The sequence below is a fragment of the Mesocricetus auratus genome, unplaced genomic scaffold (genome assembly GCF_017639785.1).
Source record: "Mesocricetus auratus isolate SY011 unplaced genomic scaffold, BCM_Maur_2.0 Super-Scaffold_100023, whole genome shotgun sequence".
Taxonomy (NCBI): domain Eukaryota; kingdom Metazoa; phylum Chordata; class Mammalia; order Rodentia; family Cricetidae; genus Mesocricetus; species Mesocricetus auratus.
This window is the reverse complement of record NW_024429204.1, coordinates 7,391,933-7,408,371: the sequence shown is the minus strand read 5'-3', so window position 1 is coordinate 7,408,371 and position 16,439 is coordinate 7,391,933. Positions and strand designations below refer to the sequence as shown.

Below are 16,439 nucleotides of genomic sequence, written 5' to 3'. Positions count from 1 at the left end.
ATCAAATGAGAATTTGGAAATAAACCTGATACAGTGTAATGATTTAATAAACTTCAATATTTATTATTATTACTATTGTTATTATATTTGGATTTTTCAAGACATAATTTCTCTGTATAGCCCTGGCTGTGCTGGAACCCACTCTGTAGATGAGGCTGGTGCCTTAAACTCAGAGATCAGCCTGCCTCTCCTCCCAAATGCTAGGATTAAAGACGTGTACCACCATAGCCCAGCTCAATATTATTAATGCTCCTAAGGTTTATTGGGAACTCCCAGTCCACGGTCAGATCCCAAAGACTGAGTTGTAACTTTCTTCTGAGGCCCCCACCACACTGCGTTTTCACAGAGACGCATCATTCTGGTCTCCATTCAAGGAAAGAGCAGCATCCTGAAGCTTGCAGAGAGGATGTCCATAGGCAGCCTGAAGGGCCATTTGCAGTCTGAAGCTGTCAGCTTCCATGTCTGCTTCTCCTGCCCGCAGCAACCATGTCCCACCTTCCCATGGCAAGCCCCACTCAGCCACAGACTGATGCGGGGGCAGACTTCCGACAGAAAATGCATTCCAGACACTCCAGAGTGCAGGCTAGTACTCTGGTTGACTATAACACACATTGGCTTTCCCTGCGCGCATTTCTGTTCCCTCCACCATCTCCTCACAAGCGCCCACCTGCATTTCTCCTCAGTAACCCCGTCCAGAGAGTCCCGCCCTCAGACGCCACCACAGTTGTAATCTGTTAGTTCGCCTATTTCTTTAGCCGCATCACTAAGAAGGGGAAAACAATCTTCCTCAGTTCTGTGTTGTCAGAAACGATCAACAAGTGACCAAAGGGAAAACAACCAGTCATGAATTAAAATTAAAATCATCTTAGAGGGGGGATTAAGCATTTAAAAAATGTGGGCAGAAAAACAGAACCATTACAAAAGCAACCATTACGTTTCGTTGCCATTAAAATGCTTCCGATGAATGAAACGGGTTTCAGGAGCCACACAGGTACGTTTAGAGGAAGTGAACGTTCCCAGTAAACTCACACTACTGGGGTAGAATCCACTTGGTCACAGCTGTAGCCACAGTTTCCTCTCTGTGCTCGGGGAAAGCATATAATGAACAATGCATGTCCGACATCTGCTGGCTCACAGATTATGTTACAGTCACCTTGCCGTGAGCCTGGGCCACAGACGCTGGGCGTCCTGGGAAGCCGAGCCTTTTCTTGCGCTGAACCCTCCAAATGATTAACAGGACTCGATTTGTCTATTCTGAGAGAATGGGGGGCGGGGGCTATTAATTTGCCGAAGATGCCACTTGTGACGAACAGAGCAGGCCGGCTCTTTTCATTTATATTGTCTCCAGATTAATCATCATTCATCCAATTAAATGCTCTGGGTCTGGGCCTCTGGCCAATTCCATGTCACAGATGGTGATAAGACCTATTAGCTGTAAGGCTTAAGTTAACCAGGATAGGACCCCAGAGAGTTAGTTATATTGCCCACATGAGGCACCGCCCTCCTACTTCTGCTCCACCCTGCTTAACGCTAGCAAATATCTCCATTTTACATTGCTACTCTCTTGGTCTGCACGTGGAAACCAATTAGCTTTCCATGATCCAATTAACAGAAAGATGAAGATGCCATAATAGACACAGGGACAACTGGTGAATCGAGTTTAGACATTTATAAATCTATGCAAATGTTTCTTAGCCTCACACCAAGTTGTGCAACACAACCGTTACCCAGCTTAAAAACACTTCCAAAAAGAGGAAAATCACAGGTAGCAGGATGAAAAATTTCATTTGTATCATTCAGACAGTTAACTTTTTCCTAATCTTGGTTGAACATGTATTTTAAAAGGAGTTAAGATGGAGATGTTTTTCTACAACACAGAAACTGGCAGTGGAAAAAAAGTCAAATGGAAATTTAGGAAATAGTTCCTGAGGATCTGCAGCTTCCGCGCGACGCAAAAGAAATGCAGCTTGATAAACATCTGAGGTATACACAGGTCTGAGCCCCTGCCCTTTTGTCTTGGGCTAAAACTGTCCTGAAAAATAGAAACTGATGAAAAGGGCCAGTGGAGTTAATCACCATGGCAATCTGGGCAGTTTTACACTCTTCCCTTTAGAAGCTGACAAGTGTCAGTAGGTTGAGGTCAACGCTGGTATTCAGTAAGCATGTATCAAACGTCCCTCATGACCAGAGTCTCATGTTATTAGTGGGAATGACAACAAACCCTCAAGCATTTTGGGGTTTCCCTAACGAACACGAGAAAATTTTCTTGAATGGTGATACAGGGAAAGATATTTTTATTAGTTTTCTTTTTTATTTATTTAGGTTAGAAACAATCTTGTTTTCACATGTCAATCCCAGCTCCCCCTCCCTCCCCACCAGGTTCCCTAGTACCCCACCCAATCTCCAGTCCTGTCCCCAAAAAGATTGAGGCCCTCCATGGTGGATCTCCAATAACTGTAATTCATACAGGGCAGGCCCTAGGCCCTCCCCGAAGAATCCTGGCTAAGAGAGCCTCCCATATTGTGGCATGGGCACTCAAAGTCTATTTGTATGCCAGGGATAAGTACTACCCAAGGCCCCATAGATTACCTAGGCCTCCTCACTGACACCCATCATATAAGCCCATGGATGCTCTAAATTGGAATACCAGACTTCATTGAATGTGATTCAGAAAAGGGTGGGAGACATTTCTTCATCAAGTTGCTGCTCCGCCTTCTGTCCTTTGCCTGATTCACAATGATTTGGACTTACCCTCATGACTACAGATTGTGCCATAAACACTTGATTAGCTAAGACATGGGACAATGTTTGATATTATCCACCATGAAGCATGTCGTAAATTCATAAGATAGTAAGGTGATCCAAATATACGTATGCACATACTAGCCTTTAATTCTTGTATGTTTCATACTGACTCTACTATCATGCTTCCTGAATGCTGATTGATGTTTAAACTTAAAATCCTTAAAAATTACCCTCATTGCTTTCTCTCCTATGTAATCTTCTATAGAAGGGATGTTATACCTAACTATCTGTCACCTATCTATAGAATGATTACTAAAGTTATCCTAACTATAGACTTTACCATTTATTCATCTATGTGTATGTGTCTGTGAGAATGTATAAAACACAATGTCTCCATAATTTTCACATTGTAATATGATATTAACTGTGGTGCTCACAATGTACATGAAATATATAGTTATCCATCTAATATATCTACCAGTTTTTACCCATTTGCTCAAATTTCTTTACTTTGTCTTCTCTCTCCTATTAGCCCCCCTTTTACTTCCTACTTCTATGGATTCAATGTTTTTATTATACATATAAGTGAGATCTTGCTCTGTTTACTTTCTTTCTGTTTTTAGTTTATTTCCCTTAGCACAGTATTTCCCAGGCTTACACTTGTCACTGCAAATGGAGGTTTTCTTCCTCTTAGAGACTGATTTATATTTTTTGGTTGTGTATAATCTACATTTTTGGCCTCCATTCATAAATAGATGGCATTAAACTGTCCCCTTGCCTTAGCCATTGTGGACAATAAAACAATGAAGTCACAAAAACATATGTTTAAGTTGATAATTAGCCTCCTTTAGACATATACTCAAAGAGGGATAAATGCTGGATTTGATGTCTGTTCTGGTTTTAGCATGATGGGCAACATGGGGGGATTCCCATATTATGCTCTGCAATGGCAATTACACGTCTATCTTTATCCTCACCATCACTAGCCTCATTATCTTTAACAACAGCCATTCTAACAAGTATATGCTAACTGAGGTTTTGATGTATGTTTTCTTGATGATTAATGATGGGAAGGACAATGTCTCATATCTATTGTTTATTTTTTAAGTCTTGAGAAAGTTTTCTATTCAAATCATCTGCCATGCTTATACTGGGTTACCTTTTTTTTTTACTTATGTCATTTTTTATACATTAATTAAATATTAATTCCATGCCACATTGAGTTATTTCCAGATGTTTTCTCCTCATCTACAGTCTGCCCTTTCATTCTGTGCTTGCTTCCTTAGATACAGAAGCTTTTAGTGTTACATAGTCCCAAGTATTGCTAGCTGTTCTGGAAATTCTTTCTTTCCCCTTTGGAAGAAACGTACAGTGGCTACACCATTATAAGGTCTTCTAAAGAGTAAATTTGTTTGCTAAATTTCATTTGTCTTGCACAAGAACAAAGTTCGACAAGATATGCTAAGTGAAATCAGTGCAATGGACAGCCTCCCAAGTCTCTCTGAGTGAGATCCTTTCATTTTCTCCTTGGGCTTTTTTGAAAAAGGCTTAATGGTATAGCCCTGAGGAGTGTGGACCTCACTTCTAGAGCAGGCTTCACTTTAACGTGTTGAAGTCCATCTGCTCTGATTCCCAGGTGCTGGGCTTAAAGTCCTGGTTCAAAGCATAATTGACTGATAGGGTAACCTGGAGTCTCAGGTGAGAAACAAGCACACACACACACACACACACACACACACACACACACACACACACAAAACAACAAAACATACAAAAATAGACTTTGCTGCAAACACAAAACCAGCACACAATTCATAGCACTGATTTTTTTAAATTGTTTCATCAGTGACCATTTTCATCACCTTCACAGGTCTGCTGCATTCCCAGAAGGCATCTTGTCATTAAAATATTAATTTGTTCCCATTTCAGGACTAGTTATATGCAATCCACATTAGTAGTTTTATTCATGACTCAGTTTGACTTTTCCCAAATTTGAGTTAGTCACTTCTAATAAACAAATCTAATTATCAAAATGCTTCAAACTTTAGGAAATGAGAGAGGCATAGTTTATGGAGGTTTAAGTTTATAATTACTATGAGAAATGAAGGAATAAGCTACAGAAATTATGACTTTTCTATTGACAATGAGTCAGCAGTAATCTATAGGACATTTTTGTGCATGTGTATATCTGTGAGGAGCCGCCCTCGCTATCGCTATTGCCGTTAGAAGATGGCGCTGACATCCACTGTCAGTTGGAGTTAACTGTCGCTGTCAGTTAGAGTTAACTGTCGCTGTCAGTTGGAGTTAACCGTTTAAACTGTGCCTCTCCCGTGACGTCATCTGGGGTGATGTGCAAACCACCAATCCCGGCTCTACACATCTCACTCGGAGCTCCTAGGCTTATATAAGGGGCTGGGTTTCTTAGCTTGGGGTCTCCCTCTAAGAAGCTGATCATCTATCTCTCAAGATGCATTAAAGCTTTACTGCAGAAGGATCCGAGTGTTCTGCGTCGTTCTTGCTGGCGAGACGGTAGCGCGGGACATCTGGTGCCGAAACCCGGGAACTCTTCAACATCGCCGGCGCCGCGGGAGACCCCTCGGAAGACGGGGCGGATTCAGAACTGCAGGGACGTAGGTTCAGAGAGGTATGCTTTATCCTGAACAACCCTTTTCTCGACTTTGGCCTTAGTTTGTCATCACCGTGGGACGGGTCAGTGGAGGCTTTGGTGCTAGTCCTGTTTGTCCTTCTCCTTCATCGTGGCTGGTGCTGACAGAACGGCGCTGTCCGTCTGGCGCTGTCCGTCTGGCGCTGTCCATCTGGCGCTGTCCATCTGGCGCTGTCCATCTGGCGCTGTCAGTCTGGTGCTGTCAGTCTGGTGCTGTCAGTCTGGTGCTGTCAGTCTGGTAACGGAGTTGAGCGCGTTTTTAGATAAGCTGTCAGCGCGATGGGGTCGTCACAGTCAGTGGTTACAGCCTTACAGACTGTGCTAAAACAAAGAGATCTTAAAATTGCACCACGAACACTTCAAAATTTTGTGAAGGAGGTAGATAGAGTGGCACCATGGTATGCTTGTTCCGGGTCCCTCACTGTGGCCTCATGGAACAAGCTAGGTAAAGAACTAGACAGGAAGCATGCAGAAGGAGATCTCTGCTTAGGTACCAAAGCCATTTGGAAGCTAGTTAAAAACTGCTTGGAGGATGAGGCCTGTCACCCTGCTATAATAGAAAGTCAGGGAACCTTAGAGGAAGTTCAGGATAGCATGTCAGAAACTGAACGGAGTGAGAGAATGGGAGCTCGCAAAAGAAAAGACATGTCTAAGAAAAAAGGCCCTCCCCAGGAAGTTAAGAAAGGGGAGAGAAAGAAGGGAGTTATCATTCACCCCTTAACAAATCTAAGAAAAAGAAAAAGCCAGAATCTAGTCTATACCCTGCAGTAGAGCTAGAAGCCTTGGAGCTAGATAATTCTGATTCTGACACTCTGGATTCTAGCGAAGAAGGTGGTCTAGAGGGGAGGTGGCACGGTATGAGGAAAAAGATATCACCCTGATAGACACCGGCCACTGAAAACAAAAATGAATGTGAGGCCACCGCCTATAAATCCGGCGGGCTCACGCCCCTCAGCGCCTCCGCCATATGAGCTTCGGCTGAATACTGGTACTGACTCCTTTTTACCTTTAGAGGAATGGAGAAAAATACAAATGGCTTTTCCAGTATTCGAGAATGTGGAAGGCGGAAGAGTACATACCCCCGTAGATTACAATCAAATTAAAGAATTGGCCGAATCCGTTCGTAATTATGGGGTCAATGCTAACTTTACCACATTACAGGTGGAAAGGCTTGCTAATTTTGCCATGACTCCCACTGACTGGCAAACGACAGTGAAAGCAGTGCTTCCCAACATGGGACAATACATGGAATGGAAGGCTCTCTGGTATGATGCAGCCCAGGCACAAGCTAGAGTTAATGCCACGGCTGAAGATGAGAATCAGAGGCAGTGGACATTTGAAATGCTGACAGGTCAGGGTCAACATGCCCTTAATCAAACCAACTACATCTGGGGCGTCTATGGTCAGGTGTCGGCCGCCGCTATTAAAGCATGGAAGGCCCTCACAAAAGGGGAGAGTCCAGTGGACACCTTACAAAGATTGTCCAAGGACCCCAAGAGCCATTTTCAGACTTTGTGGCCAGAATGACAGAGGCCGCCAGTCGCATCTTTGGTGATTCAGAACAAGCTATGCCCCTGATTGAGCAACTTGTCTATGAACAAGCAACCCAGGAATGTCGAGCGGCTATCGCCCCTCGCAAAAGCAAAGGTTTACAAGATTGGCTCAGAGTGTGCAGGGAGCTGGGGGGACCCCTAACCAATGCAGGACTAGCTGCCGCCATTTTACAAACGCACAGGTATAGAGATTTATCTAATCGAAAAGCTTGTTTTAATTGTGGGAGAATGGGGCACCTTAAGAAAGATTGTCAAGCCCCTGAAAGAACAAGAGAATCGAAGCTTTGCTATCGTTGTGGTAAAGGTTATCATAGGGCTAGCGAATGCAGGTCAGTCCGGGATGTAAAAGGGAGGCTTCTGCCCCCTATTGAAGAATCCAAGGTACCCCAATCAAAAAACGGGTCACGGGGCCCATGGTCCCAGGGCCCTCAGAAATATGGGAACCAATTTCAGAAAAGCAATCAAGAGGAAGTAGAGGTTTCCGAGGAACCTCCGGAATGGACTTGCGTGCCGCCTCCGACTTCTTACTCATGCCCCAAATGAATGTTCAACCGGTCCCAGTCCATTCCCCTGGACCTTTGCCCCCTGCCACCATTGGGCTTATTCTGGGCCGTGGCTCCTTAACTTTACAGGGACTCATTATATATCCTGGGATTGTTGACCCATATCATAAAGAGGAGATTCAAGTTCTCTGTTCTAGCCCTCGGGGTGTATTTTCTATAAAGCAGGGAGATAGAATTGCACAACTGGTGTTGCTGCCCTCCCTCGGGGATGGAGAAACCTACACTTTACAAAAAAGGGCTATGGGATCTTCTGGAAGTGATTCAGCCTATCTGGCTATACCCCTAAATGAGAGACCTACAATAAAATTGTTAATTAATGGAAAAGAATTTGAAGGGATAATGGATTCGGGAGCAGACAAAAGCATTATTTCACTCCATTGGTGGCCGAAGTCTTGGCCCACTGTTGTTTCATCTCATTCTCTACAAGGTCTTGGATACCAGTCCTCTCCTGCCATCAGTGCCTCAGCCTTAACCTGGCGGGATGCTGAAGGCAAACAGGGATGTTTTACCCCCTATGTGTTGCCACTCCCTGTAAATTTATGGGGACGAGATGTGTTACAAGCCATGGGCATGACCCTAACTAATGAATACTCCCCCAGGCATCAGCCATTATGGCAAAGATGGGGTATACAAATGGTAGAGGCTTGGGTAGGCAAGAACAAGGCAGAATAAAACCCATTACACAACACGGAAATCGGGGTAGAAAAGGACTGGGTTTTATTTAGGGGCCGTTGAGGCTTCACGACCCATACCATGGAAAACAGAGGAGCCGTTATGGGTCTCTCAATGGCCTCTATCCTCTGAAAAATTAGAGGCTGTCACAAGATTAGTGCAAGAACAGGAACGGCTGGGGCATCTAGAGCCTTCTACCTCCCCATGGAATACACCAATTTTTGTTATTAAGAAGAAATCTGGGAAGTGGAGATTACTCCACGACCTGCGGGCCATTAACAATCAGATGCATCTTTTTGGCCCTGTTCAAAGAGGCCTTCCTTTGCTTTCTGCACTTCCTCAAGATTGGAAGCTTATTATTATAGATATTAAGGATTGTTTCTTCTCTATTCCACTTTACCCACGGGATAGACCAAGGTTTGCCTTCACTATCCCTTCTCTTAATCATATGGAACCAGACAAGAGATTTCAGTGGAAGGTACTGCCGCAAGGCATGGCCAATAGCCCAACAATATGTCAGCTATATGTGCAGGAGGCTTTGGAGCCAATTAGGAAGCAATTTACATCTTTAATCGTTATCCATTATATGGACGATATTCTTATTTGTCACAAAGAGTTAGATGTTTTACAAAAGGCTTTTCCCATGCTGGTGGCTGAATTAAAACAGTGGGGATTAGAGATTGCCTCAGAAAAGGTTCAAATTGCAGATACAGGCCTCTTTTTGGGCTCAAAGATTACTCCCAAAAATATAGTTCCTCAGAAAATAGAAATTCGCAAAGACCACTTACAAACATTAAATGATTTTCAGAAACTTCTGGGAGATATAAATTGGTTGAGGCCCTTTTTAAAAATTCCATCTGCTGATCTAAAACCCCTCTTCGATCTCCTGGAGGGTGAGCCTCATATCTCCTCACCCAGAAAATTTACCCCTGCCGCCCACCGAGCCTTACAGATGGTGGAAGAGGCCTTACAGGAAGCACAATTACAACGAATTGAGGAGTCACTACCTTTTAATCTGTGTGTTTTTAAGACAGCTCAATTGCCAACTGCAGTCCTGTGGCAACATGGACCATTACTTTGGATTCATCCAAATGCTTCCCCTGCTAAGATTATTGACTGGTACCCTGATGCTGTTGCACAGCTCGCGCTTCGCGGAATAAAAGCAGCTGTTACACATTTTGGCAGGGATCCTGATTCCTTGATTGTGCCTTATACTGCTGCACAAGTTCAGACCTTGGCAGCCACATCTAGTGATTGGGCAGTTTTAGTTACTTCCTTTTCAGGACAAATTGATAATCATTTTCCAAAGCATCCAATTTTACAGTTTGCCCTAAACCAGGCTATAGTGTTTCCACAAGTGACAGCTAAAGACCCACTCCCAGATGGGACTGTGGTGTACACTGATGGATCAAAAACTGGTATGGGAGCTTATGTGGTCAAGGATAGGGTTATATCTAAACAATATAATGAAACTTCACCTCAAGTTGTAGAATGTCTGATAGTACTGGAGGTTCTTGAGGCTTTTCCAGGACCCCTCAATATTGTATCAGATTCCTCTTATGTGGTTAATGCAGTTAATCTCCTTGAGATAGCTGGAATAATAAGATCCTCCAGCAGAGTTGCTAACATCTTTCAGAAGATACAAGCTGCCTTGTTAAATAGGAGATTTCCTGTTTTCATTACCCATGTCCGAGCACATTCTGGACTCCCAGGTCCCATGTCCTTAGGGAATGACTTAGCAGACAAGGCTACAAAGCTGGTGGCCGCTGCCTTGTCTACCCATGCACAAGCAGCAAAAGAATTCCATAAGCGCTTTCATGTGACGGCTGAGACCTTGCGCCGTCGTTTTGCTCTATCCAGGAAAGAGGCTAGGGAAATTGTTACTCAATGCCAGAATTGCTGCGAATTCTTACCTACTCCCCACATGGGAATAAACCCACGTGGCATTAGACCATTGCAGATGTGGCAGATGGATGTTACTCATATTCCCTCTTTTGGAAGGCTTCAATATGTTCATGTTTCTGTTGACACCTGTTCTGGCGTAATGTTTGCCACACCCCTAACAGGGGAAAAGGCCTCATATGTGATTCAACATTGCCTTGAGGCCTGGAGTGCTTGGGGAAAACCCAGAATTTTAAAAACAGACAATGGACCAGCATATACCTCTCAAAAATTCCGACAGTTTTGTCGGCAAATGGATGTTACCCATCTAACTGGCCTACCTTATAACCCTCAAGGACAGGGCATTGTGGAACGTGCCCATCGTACACTCAAATCATATCTGATTAAACAAAAGGGGAGTATTGAGGATGTTCTACCCTCGGTACCAAGAGTTGCTGTATCCATGGCACTTTTTACCCTTAATTTCTTGAACTGTGATGCCCAAGGCCACACTGCGGCTGATCGCCACAGTTTAGAGCCTGATAGGCCAAAAGAAATGGTAAAATGGAAAGATGTCTTGACTGATCTCTGGAAAGGCCCGGATCCTATTCTTATAAGATCCAGGGGAGCTGTGTGTGTTTTTCCACAGGAGGAAGAAAACCCCCTGTGGATCCCTGAAAGACTCACTCGAAGAGCTCCTTCACAACTCCAGAATAAGAAGGATGGAGGCCAAGTGGGTGATGAAGACTCTCCTACTCAGGATGATGGTTCCTAGTATGATGGGAGAGTTACGGTGGGCCATCATGTCTACCTTCCCCCTACCGATGCCAGTGATGCAGAATGCCCAGGTGTTCCCTAGATTTTTCACAAATAATAGAGAGTTGGGGCTTGCCTTTTTGCCTTTAGATCCTCAGATACAGAGTTTTCAGGATGAGAGAACCTTGTCATTAGTAGGAAGCTTGTGCTTTACTGTGATTTCTTCATTAAAGGATAATTTTATTCATATGGATCCAGAAAGATCTAATGCTAATCCTTTTGAATTAATGGAAGCTGTACTGCTCTTTCTCCTATGATAGTGAGAAGGGACAGATTACTTTTGATTGGAAAGGGGCATTAGGCAACAGTCTGAGTGAGGGACAGAGCTATGGATCATCTGATTGGTCCTCCTCCAATGTTAAGTATACCCCTTTTAAGAGAACTAATTATTCAGCTGCCCTTTATTTGGGTTGTGAGTAATGATACCTTAGGTAAGAATCAGAAAGAAATAAATTGTTCTGCTTAGAATTGTTTTTATGCATTATGCTGGGATGCTATTAAGCACCCTTTTGCTTTGGTAATGCGCATGCCTCGATTTATTCCAGTTCCTGTTGAGGCGCCAAGTAATTTGAGTTTGTTTAGGGAAAAGCGAGATTTTTGGGATCTCTGCTATTATTGTGGGCCTGATAGCCACCGCCGCGGTTACTGCTTCGGTTACCGCCTCGGCCCTTGCACTTTCTGCCACTGTGCAGACAACTCAAACCATTAATGAACTATAGGCCACTGTGACCATGGTCCTAGATAAACAGGCCACTGCCAATTCTCAGATACAAGGAGGCCTGATGTTGGTAAACCAACAGATTAATTTGGTTCAGGAACAATTGGATATATTGTGGCAGATGGCCAAATTGGGATGTGAACAAAGTTGCCTGGCCTTTGTGTCACTTAGTACAATATGAGAATTTTACAAGAGCAGCTAACCTGTCAAAAGCTCTGTCTCAACATTTATTACAGAATTGGACTTTTGAGTTTGAGCAGACACTCCGTGAGTTGAGAATGGCGATCCTGCAAGTGAATTCGACGCATCTGGATCTTTCTCTGATGGAAGACCTCTCCCCCTGGATTTCATCTGCATTTTCTTATTTTAAGGAATGGGTGGGGGTAGGATCATTTAGCCTAGTTCTCTGCTGTGGAATAGTGTTGATGCTTTGGATGGTGTGTACGCTCAGAGCCCAAACAAAAGGAGAAAGTGGTGGTGGCACAAGCACTTGCTGCCTTAGAACACGGAGCATCCCCTGACATTTGGTTAACCATGTTAAAGCAATAGGTCGCTGGCCTCCCAGCTCTTGCACCCCACGAGGCTAGTCTCATTGCACGGGATAGAGTGGGTAGGCTTCAGCAGCCCAAGGAGTTGCAAGGCTAAGCACTGCACAGGAGAGGTCTGCGGTATAACGACTTTCTCCTGGGAGATAAGTCATCTTGCATGAAGGTTCTATGTCATGATCTCCTTCCCCCAGAAAAAAGACATCGGACTGGTCAGGACTTCCTCTGGGGATAAGACCCTGGAGAGGAGCTTTGTACATGTTCCGAATTTGCACATGGGGATTTGACCTCTATCTCCACTCCAAAGTTGTGGGTGTCCTATTGCTTCAAAAATAAATGAATAGGGGGAGATGTGAGGAGCCGCCCTCGCTATCGCTATTGCCGTTAGAAGATGGCGCTGACATCCACTGTCAGTTGGAGTTAACTGTCGCTGTCAGTTAGAGTTAACTGTCGCTGTCAGTTGGAGTTAACCGTTTAAACTGTGCCTCTCCCGTGACGTCATCTGGGGTGATGTGCAAACCACCAATCCCGGCTCTACACATCTCACTCGGAGCTCCTAGGCTTATATAAGGGGCTGGGTTTCTTAGCTTGGGGTCTCCCTCTAAGAAGCTGATCATCTATCTCTCAAGATGCATTAAAGCTTTACTGCAGAAGGATCCGAGTGTTCTGCGTCGTTCTTGCTGGCGAGACGGTAGCGCGGGACATATATCAGTATTGGAGACTGAATGCTGGGTCTTACCTACATTAGGTAAGTGCATTTATGACTAAGACACATTCCCATGAAAGTATGCAGGAATTTTATAACCCCAAACAAACAGGCCTCCAAGGCAGGTTTATTTGCAACTCTGGCTCTACATGTCTCCAAACTAGGTGACTTGAGATGGCAAAGTATCTTTCATCTAATTCCTTCATTTGGTAAGGCTGGGCCTCGGATACAACTAATAGACTCATACAGTTTTCCAATAATTAGGCAAGAGTGTAGTCAAAGCTCATACCCACTATCTACAAGACATAATACTCAGTAGGTGCCAGTTATCACCACTAACAGTGCTACTAGCACAGAGGGTGATGGATTTTCTCTGAAAGAGGTTTCTTTTGTAATGTTTGTTTCACTAGCTAATTCCAAACTCTGGAACCACATCAAAAAAAAAAAAAAACAGAAATAGTCAATAAGAAAAATACCATTTTTGTTAGCATGAGTATTTATATAGTATCTATTCAACATATTTACTTCACATCTAGTTGAATCCATTCCTAGGCTGATTTTCTGTTAATAAAACTTAGCCGAATCTGATCACAACTGTTTGAGTAGGAAAGACATGACCCGTCTGTTTGCAGAAAATATTATTTGCCTAGCAAATAACTGAAGGTAGAAGCTCTATATTAAAAAGGAGATTTAAATCATCCAAAATATTTAAGCATTGAAACACCCATTAACCATTAAATGCATTAATTTGGGGGCTCATATGCATAATTGGGCTATGGATAGTATATAAATTATAACAGATCTTGGGTAACCATATATTCCACACCAAGAATTTAATTAATTGTGGATTAAACATTATAGGAGGAAAAGTGAATCTGTATTAAATCCATGCAGATTTATCATCTTGTTATTGCTCTCTGGACTCTACATTAGACAGCTGTGTACTTAAAATGTATGCGGACTGGCTATTATACACAATTGGGAGATGATACAAAGAATGCAGGAGGACGTATGTAAATCAGAGGCAAGTAATTCGCCATGTGAGGGTGTGAGCCTCCATGGGGTTTCGTATACACAGGGGCTTATCGATCTAATATTTCCCAGACACTGAGAGACTGGCCCAGACTGACAGCCAGGACTTTAAAGCAATTATTATCTTCCCTGTTAAAAACATAGAGAAAGGTAGTTTTCTAAGGTAGCGTTACTGTGTCATTTAATCAAGCTGGGTCACCAAGGACCCCGGGTTCAGGAAGAGCTCATTCAAAAATAGTGCATCCCAAACAGGCCGCCACTGATGTTTATAGTCAGTCCTGTGACAGATGACTGTTTAACGTTTCTGAATTAAAAAGCTACTGAGACAATAGTAGTTCAAGCTCTATATGTTTCCAGACACCCACAATGGAAAAGATGTTAAAGCAAGAAGTTTGAAGCCGGTGAATGCAACATAATTTTGGAGAAGTGCAACAGGCTAGACCCAGCACCACTGAACTACCTGGAACACATTTAAGACATGTCAGACACTTTCTATGTAGTATGATTTCCCGCCAGTCTGGTCCCACAGCCACAGGAGCCCCAAATAAACACGCAGATGCTATATATCAATTATGAAACTCTCGGTCGATGTCTAGAGTTTCTTATTGGCTAGCCCTGTCTTAATTATTAACCCATTTCTATTAATCAAAGTATTTCCACGTGGTCTTGGCTTACCAGAGAAAGGTCCGGACCTCTAGCTACTTTGGAAACTCACATGATGACCGCTAAGCGGCTCCAGAGAGAAGAGAGTGATTTCCTGTTTGTCCCTGCTTATATCCTGATTCTGCCCAGCTACGTCACTTCCTGTCTAGCCAATAAGCCCATCAGTGTTTTATTCATGAACCGACAAGAGAAACATATACACAGAAGACCATTCCCCGCCACTTTATATATTAAGAAACCTTCTCCTCATTTTTATCCTTGATAGAGTTTCAGTCTTTCTTTAGGCTGCCGTAACATTACAACCATTTTGGGGTGTTAGTAGTTAAACAGTGAGGATACAGGCGACTGAAACACAGACACTTAAAAAAATATTTTAAAACTAAAATCTGTGCAGATGGGGGCTCCTTGAGACTGTAAAGCACAGCGTATACTTATAATGTTCAACCTGTAAACTAATGAAATAACTATTGGCTCTGCTCCTTCGACTCTTGGGGGCTTGCGGGAGGAAAGGGGCATCTTTAACCCTCAGATTTATAACCCCAGATTGCCAGGAGAGAAGCCCATGTTCATTTTGTGTAGGTTTTAGCTCCCATGGGAGGCCTCATGAAATCAGTCACACAGAGGAAGCTCCCTGCACCTATGAGGTGAGTGTTAAGGAGAGAACCACCAGGCAGATTTGCAACTGCACAGCAGGTCGCATCTAAGGGCAGCCAAGTCGGGGATGCACAAGTCCTACTTGTCACATTCTTCTGTCCCTTGACTTTCAGATATAAAAGCCTTCCCTTCCTGTGGGCCTGAGACTGTCGCCTGCCTCATAACGGTGCCGCGATCTCTTCCAGGAGAGGGTGAAAGAAAAGATAAGTTTTATGGCCTGCTCCAGGAAGAATTCATAATGAGGTTTTCTCAGTTTCCTTTCAATTTCAAAGAGCTCAGTGCAAACAGGCAACCTATTTGGAAAGAGTGTGTTTGTGAAATCAGAGGGGATAAAAACAATACAAGCATAAAATGAAAGGACATTCAAAAATTCATATTTGTTGTTTCGATCCCATTAATTTGTAATTCGTATGCATAAAAGTAGACAGCATGACAAGGAGGACGTAGGTCTGAGGGAAAGGAGAAGCCACATCTCAACCAATATTGTTATTGTAGTGATTGTCTGCTGCATTTTAATAGGAAGAAATAAGTCTCAGGATAAACTTCTAACTTCTTTGCATTGTGAATAAAGAAGTACAAACTACAGAGATATGTGAGCATGGGCATTGTGTCTACCCAGTCTATAGTTGGAACAAAGCAAACTAACTCTCTGTGGTTACTTCATGTAAAATACCTGAATTTGTTTTAGCTGTGTCAAACCGTTTTTGCCAGAATTGAAGAGGCAACAGAAACATGATATGGACTATAGCAACGTGTGTGTAAAGCAGCAAAGCTAATTATTCATTTAGGCTTTGTCTTGGAATGACATTTATGAAATTATGAACACTTCCACTTTTAAGGTAGTCTAATTATTGGGTTAAAATTTAAAAAGCAAACATTGGAAACTTTCTATTATAATGAAATCATGTTCTTCAGCTCACTTGACAGCATCACTTTCAAAGCTATAATTGCAATTCACGGAGACTATAAATTTGTAACAATGTGGACAAGAAAATAACTCTTTGCTTAATATTGACAAACAACTTAATAACCATCTGTACTAGTGAAATTACAATCCCTAATACTTCAGAATAATGATTTGTATGTTAATTTCCATGAAGTCAAAATGTATTTAGATATACTGCTTTATTCTAAATAAAGCTTATTATGAGGCTTACTGTTTCAATTCTATAAAATGGAAAATAAATAAGAATACAATCCTATTAAAGGTTTGCTACTTAAGGCAA

At 42.9% G+C, this 16,439-nt stretch overlaps 1 long non-coding RNA gene across 1 annotated transcript in view; it reads right to left on the bottom strand.

Moving 5' to 3' along the window:
* Nucleotides 1-14,708, bottom strand: part of LOC121133680 — a 28,299-nt gene extending 13,591 nt beyond the window's left edge. The window contains exon 1 of the long non-coding RNA XR_005870637.1: nt 14,572-14,708. This is a non-coding gene — a long non-coding RNA (uncharacterized LOC121133680). The remainder of the gene's footprint in view (nt 1-14,571) is intronic.
* Nucleotides 14,709-16,439: the final 1,731 nt, after the last annotated feature.